Consider the following 6,965-nt stretch of genomic DNA (forward strand, 5'->3'; position numbering starts at 1 on the left):
ATCAGCCCTCTGCTCGCAATCATGTGATCTTTCTACCAGAGGTTGATATGTCAGTTGAAGCCATATACCCTAAGCCTGCCAAGAAGCCTCTTTGTCTTCAAAATGCTGACCACCAAAGCTTCACTCAGCCTATGGAAGGGTCCAAGCTGTAACTCGTGTCTATCCGATGGCTGGAAACACTCGTCTGCCTCATCGTGCACCAACTGAAGCTACTGAGAGCACAATTGCTCAAAGGCCAAAGAAGCGCTCTCGGGTCCTAAATGACCGAGAACTTCTTGTGGCAATGTATCAGAAACAAGACAAGCATCACATTTGGCTCAAGCAACAGATGCAAAGCCTCTTGGTGGACGTAAATCGCATTCGAAATCTTGCCACCAAGAATGCATTTGTCACTCACGAAACCTGTCGGTGATCATGGAAGAGTTTGACATTGCTCAGTGCTGAAGCAGATCTTCAAGACAATGGCTTCACTGAAAGATTCAAGTTTGACTCCACTCCTCCACGGAATGTTGTCCTACGTCGAACTCCATCCCTTAAAGACTCTGACTATTCTTCCTCCACGGCAACTGTGAATGCCAACGTGATCGATGATGAAGACGATGCTACTTCACCACCCCCTACTTCTGCACGCATCGACACTGCACCAAGTTCGTCTGCACCGCCAACCAACAACGACAACCCTGCTGCTTCACCTACTCCTCATGAGGACGAGTAGATGCTCCATGTCTTCAAACCTTTTTGGTCATTACTGACAAAAGGGGGAGAAGCATATGAGTTTGATAGTCTTCAAGCGGGTTCATATGGGCGGTTGCTTTATATTTTGCCTAGTGGTTACAACTCTTGCTTTCGATACATTTCGTTCATTGAGTAGTAACACTTAAACTCGATGGTCGTCTGCTACTTATTTGCTTTTTCGTGTGTGATGATAATTTCCGCACTTAGATCATTCTGCAGACGTCCATTTTCCATTATGCATGTCATTCTTTTAGTTATATCATTTCATGCATGATGAATTATCTTCATAAGTTGAAGAGGATCTCCACAAGTACAACCTGCCATGTGCATTTGGATTCCAAAAGCAAATTACTTATATGCACATCTTCAGGGGGAGCCCTTGCCACTTATGAAGACAATACCCTATCCTTTACAATTTCACATACTTCACTCCCGTTGAAAACTTCAACCAGTTTGTCATCAATCACCAAAAAGGGGGAGATTGTAAGTGCATCTAGTGCCACCCCTAGTTGGTTTTGGAGTATTGACGACAAAGTTGGTTGAGGGACTAATGCATTTGTGAGAATTGCAGGATAACGCAGGTAGTGTCCCTCATTGATTCGGTTTACCTACCGGAGATTACCCCTAAAAATGTATGAAGACATTGACGACAATGGTGGTATGTGAAGATATTCACATTGAAGACTATTACATGAGAAGACAATGAGTGAAGACTATGGAGCGCGAAGACTGTGTTGTTTCGTTGTTTCCTTTTCTTCTTTGTTGAGTCATTGGAACCACCGTACTGTTAAGTGGGGTCCAAATGAACAAAGTCAGAATGACTAAAGTGATGCTCAACCCAAATCCGATGTCTTTGAGCGAAGACAATGAGAGCAAATCTTATCTAGAGCTGGATGAGTCAGCTTTGCTTGTAGCCCAAGGAAAGTTACCGTGTGTGTTTGAAATCTGACCATTGGAACACGTGTCAGTTCCTTAGTGACCCAGGGTCATTTCGGACATATCAGGTCGGGTTGCCTTGTGGCTATAAATAGCCCACCCCCTACACCATAAATTGGTGGCTGCTCAGAGTTAGTTTACGGATTTTGTTGTTTGAGAGCAACCCACCTCGAAGCCTTTGAGAGAGAGAAATCCTTGCGAGGACAAAGCCCAAACACCCAGAGCCAAAGAGTGTTAGGCATCACTGAAGTCTTTCTGTCTGTGTGACCTGAAGACTTATTACACTTGAGGACTGTGTATCCTCCAGCCGGTTAGGCGTCGCGTTCTGAGCATCCAAGAGTCATTGTGGATCGCCGGTGAACGAAGTCTCTGAAGGTTCGGAAGTCTACCTTGAAGACTTACCAGAGTGATTGGGTGAGGACTGTGTGTCCTTAGCTCAAGGGGAATAAGGTGAAGACGCGGTCTTCTGAGTTGAATCTCAGCCTCCCTAACCAGATGTACAGTTGTCACAGCAACTGGAACTGGTCCAACAAATCATGTGTCTTCAACAAGTGACTGGTTCTATCCCCAAACTCCCCTTACCTTAAGTTTGTCTTCGTGAAGTCATTGCCTGTTTGTCATACCTGTTTGACTTCATTGCCTGACTGCTATCGTTGATTGGCTTCATACCATTTTCCATCCTGATCCTTACTACCAAGCTGCTATTAGTCTTTGTACTTTCACATTATTGCATACTTGACTATGGCTTGCTTGTTGTAGTTTATCTTCCGCTGCATATCAATTAGGTCATTTCTATTGTTTGTCTTCGAAACTTCCACGTTTTGAAGACTTTGATAAAAATCGCCTATTCACCCCCCTCTAGTCGATAACTAGCACTTTCACCACTCGGTAATGCATCATCATAATGAGCTCAATGTGACCAAGTGTCTGGTCACGGTATCATGCATTATGGTACGAGTAAAGTGACTTGCCGGTAACGAGATTGAACAAGGTATTGGGATACCGACGATCGAGTCTCGGGCAAGTAATGTACCGATTGACAAAGGGAATTGTATACGGGATTGATTGAATCCTCGACATCGTGGTTCATCCAATGAGATCATCGAGGAGCATGTGGGAGCCAACATGGGTATCCAGATCCCGTTGTTGGTTATTGACCGGAGAGGCGTCCCGGTCATGTCTGCATGTCTCCCGAACCCGTAGGGTCTACACACTTAAGGTTCGGTGACGCTAGGGTTGTAGAGATATGAGTATGCAGTAACCCAAAAGTTGTTCGAAGTCCCGGATGAGATCCCGGACGTCACGAGGAGTTCCGGAATGGTCCGGAGGTGAAGAATTATATATAGCAAGTGAAGTTTCGGCCATCGGGAAAGTTTCGGGGGTCACTGGTATTGTACCGGGACCACCAGAAGGGTCCCGGGGGTCCACCGGGTGGGGCCACCTATCTCGGAGGGCCCCATGGGCTGAAGTGGGAGGGGAACCAGTCCCTGGTGGGCTGGTGGGCCCCCCCTTTGGGCCCCCCTGCGCCTAGGGTTGGAAACCCTAGGGGTGGGGGGCGCCTCCACTTGCCTTGGGGGGCAAGCCACCCCCTTGGCCGCCGCCCCCCCTTGGAGATCCCATCTCCTAGGGCCGGCGCCCCCTAGGGGGCCTATATAAAGAGGGGGAAGGGAGGACAGCCGCACCCAAGTCCCTGGCGCCTCCCTCTCCTCATGCACCACCTCTCCCTCTCGCAGAAGCTTGGTGAAGCCCTGCCGTGATCGCTGCTGCATCCACCACCATGGCGTCGTGCTGCTGGATCTTCATCAACCTCTCCTTCCACCTTGCTGGATCAAGAAGGAGGAGACATCTTCCCAACCATACGTGTGTTAAACGCGGAGGTGCCGTCCGTTCGGCGCTAGGATCTCCGGTGATTTGGATCACGACGAGTACGACTCCCTCAACCCCGTTCTCTTGAATGCTTCCGCACGCGATCTACAAGGGTATGTAGATGCACTCCTCTCTCTCGTTGCTAGATGACTCCATAGATTGATCTTGGTGAAACATAGAAATTTTTATTTTCTACAACGTTCTCCAACAGTGGTATCAGAGCTAGGTCTATGCGTAGTTACTATGCACGAGTAGAACACAAAGCAGTTGTGGGCGTAGATATTGTCAATTTTCTTGCCACTACTAGTCTTATCTTGCTTCAGCGGCATCATGGGATGAAGCGGCCCGCACCGACCTTACACGTACGCTTACGTGAGACAGGTCCCACCGACTGACATGCAGTAGTTGCGTAAGGTGGCTAGCGGGTGTCTATCTCTCCCACTTTAGTTGGAGCGGATTCGATGAAAAGGGTCCTTATGAAGGGTAAATAGAAATTGGCATATCACGTTGTGGTTTTACGTAGGTAAGAAACATTCTTGCTAGAAACCTATAGAAGCCACGTAAAAACTTGCAACAACAATTAGAGGACGTCTAACTTGTTTTTGCAGCATGTGCCGTGTGATGTGATATGGCCAAAGGATGTGATGAATGATATATGTGATGTATGAGATGATCATGTTCTTGTAATAGGAATCACGACTTGCATGTCGGTGAGTATGACAACCGGCAGGAGCCATAGGAGTTGTCTTTATTTTTTGCATGACCTGCGTGTCATTGAAGAACGCCATGTAAATTACTTTACTCTATTGCTAAACGCGTTAGCCATAGAAGTAGAAGTAGTCGTTGGCGTGACAACTTCATGAAGACACGATGATGGAGATCATGGTGTCATGCCGGTGACGAAGATGATCATGGCGCCCCGAAGATGGAGATCAAAGGAGTAATATGATATTGGCCATATCATGTCACTATTTGATTGCATGTGATGTTTATCATGTTTTACATCTTATTTGCTTAGAACAACGGTAGCTTAAATAAGATGATCCCTCGAAATAATTTCAAGAAAAGTGTTCCCCCTAACTGTGCACCGTTGCGAAGGTTTGTTGTTTCGAAGCACCACGTGATGATCGGGTGTGATAGATCCTAACGTTCGAATACAACGGGTGTAAGCCAGATTTACACACACAATACACTTAGGTTGACTTGACGAGCCTAGCATGTACAGACATGGCCTCGGAACATGGAAGACCGAAAGGTCGAGCATGAGTCGTATAGAAGATACGTTCAACATGAAGATGTTCACCGATGATGACTAGTCCGTCTCACATGATGATCAGACACGGCCTAGTTGACTCGGATCATGTTTCACTTAGATGACTAGAGGGATGTCTGTCTAAGTGGGAGTTCATTGAATAATTTGATTAGATGAACTTAATTATCATGAACTTAGTCTAAAAACCTTTGCAAAATGTCTTGTAGATCAAATGGCCAACGCTCATGTCCACCTCAACTTCAACGCGTTCCTAGAGAAAACCTAGCTGAAAGATGATGGCAGCAACTATACAGACTGGGTCCGGAACCTGAGGATCATCCTCATAGCTGCCAAGAAAGATTATGTCCTAGAAGCACCGCTAGGTGAAGCACCCATCCCAGAGAACCAAGACGTCATGAACGCTTGGCAGTCTCGTGCTGATGATTACTCCCTCGTTCAGTGCGGCATGCTTTACAGCTTAGAACCGGGGCTCCAAAAGCGTTTTGAGCAACACGGAGCATATGAGATGTTCGAAGAGCTGAAAATGGTTTTCCAAGCTCATGCCCGGGTCGAGAGATATGAAGTCTCTGACAAATTCTTCAGTTGTAAGATGGAGGAAAATAGTTCTGTCAGTGTGCACATGCTCAAAATGTCTGGGTTGCACAACCGCTTGACTCAGCTGGGAGTTAATCTCCCAGATGACGCGGTCATTGACAGGATCCTGCAGTCGCTTCCACTGAGCTACAAGAGCTTTGTGATGAATTTTAATATGCAGGGGATGGAAAAGACCATTCCTGAGGTATATTCAATGCTGAAATCAGCGGAGGTAGAGATCAAAAAGGAACATCAAGTGTTGATGGTGAATAAAACCACTAAGTTCAAGAAGGGCAAGGGTAAGAAGAACTTCAAGAAGAACAGCAAGGGAGTTGCCGCGCCCAGTAAGCCAGTTGCCGGGAAGAAGTCAAACAATGGACCTGTAACGCCCCGGTTACAACTTTCCATATTCGTAACTCCGACTCTTGCCATTTCCGGCTATGTGATTTATTATTTCCTCCGTGGTTGGGTTTTTGTCTGTTGTTTTGCATTTTGTTCTTGTCATGCATCTCGTCTTATGTCATCATTCGCATTGCATCCGCATCGTTTTCATAAAACTTGCATCCGCTCGTAGTTGCCACTTCTTCTGTGTCTCGGCTGACCTTCTCTCAAATCAACCGGACCGCTCTCTTCTCTCTCTTTTCTGAGCTCATCAAACCCCTTGCCTTCATTGATCGTTCCGAGACCAATCTGGTTTTCGCGTCCCTCTTGACCGTGACCACCTAACCTCTCTTGCCAGCTTGCAGCCCCCTCGCGCGCGTCAGAAATTCCCCTGGACCCGACCCGGGCAGTCGTTGCCGATGGGTCCGGATCATCCCCCAACAACCCTAAAACATCTCTGTTTTCTCATTTGGACTCCTTACCTATTTTTTTCTCGACCGTTCAATTTTAATCAGAGGGTCCGTTTTGACCCTAAGCTAGTCCACCTAGCTACTTAAACAACCTAACCCTAGCCCCTACCTGTCCAATCCATCCTTTCCCATCGTGCCGCCGCCACCCACTCACCATCTCCATCGAGATCCTCCCAGATCCACCTCTCCGCCCGACCACCTCCCTTGTTTTCAGCATCGAGCCAACGACCTGCCTCCTCCTCCTCGTCCAATAGCAGCACCGAGCAACCGGTGAACAGCAACTGCAGCCCCGCCGCCGACTGACAGAACCAGCATCCCGCGCCAAGCCTCCTGCCCCAGGGATGCGAGCTGCCTCCCGAGCTCGTCCTCCTGTGGATCCCCTCGATCCCTGCCTTGCCGTGTCTGCCTCCCACTCCAACCTCGTCCACTAGCAGCTCCGAACGCCGCAGATGAGCCCTGTGCCGTCTCTTCCCTTCCTTCTCCTGCCTTTCTCTCTGTCTCTCAAATCCCACTCTCATCTCTGTCTCGTCTTGCAGGAAGCCCCGAGGAGTTGTGCTCGTCCCCAACGCTGGCAAGCTTGCAGACGCCATGGATCCTCGCCTCCGTGCCCTAGGTCCGGCCCCTCCGTCAGATCCCGCCGTCCTAGTCCCGTTCCCTCGCCGGGCCGCCAAGTCCATGCAGCTGTGCCTTCGCCAAGTCGCCGCAGTCGCGCCAAGTCCGCCGCCAACTGC

Source organism: Triticum aestivum, chromosome 7B (assembly GCF_018294505.1).
Source record: "Triticum aestivum cultivar Chinese Spring chromosome 7B, IWGSC CS RefSeq v2.1, whole genome shotgun sequence".
Taxonomy (NCBI): domain Eukaryota; kingdom Viridiplantae; phylum Streptophyta; class Magnoliopsida; order Poales; family Poaceae; genus Triticum; species Triticum aestivum.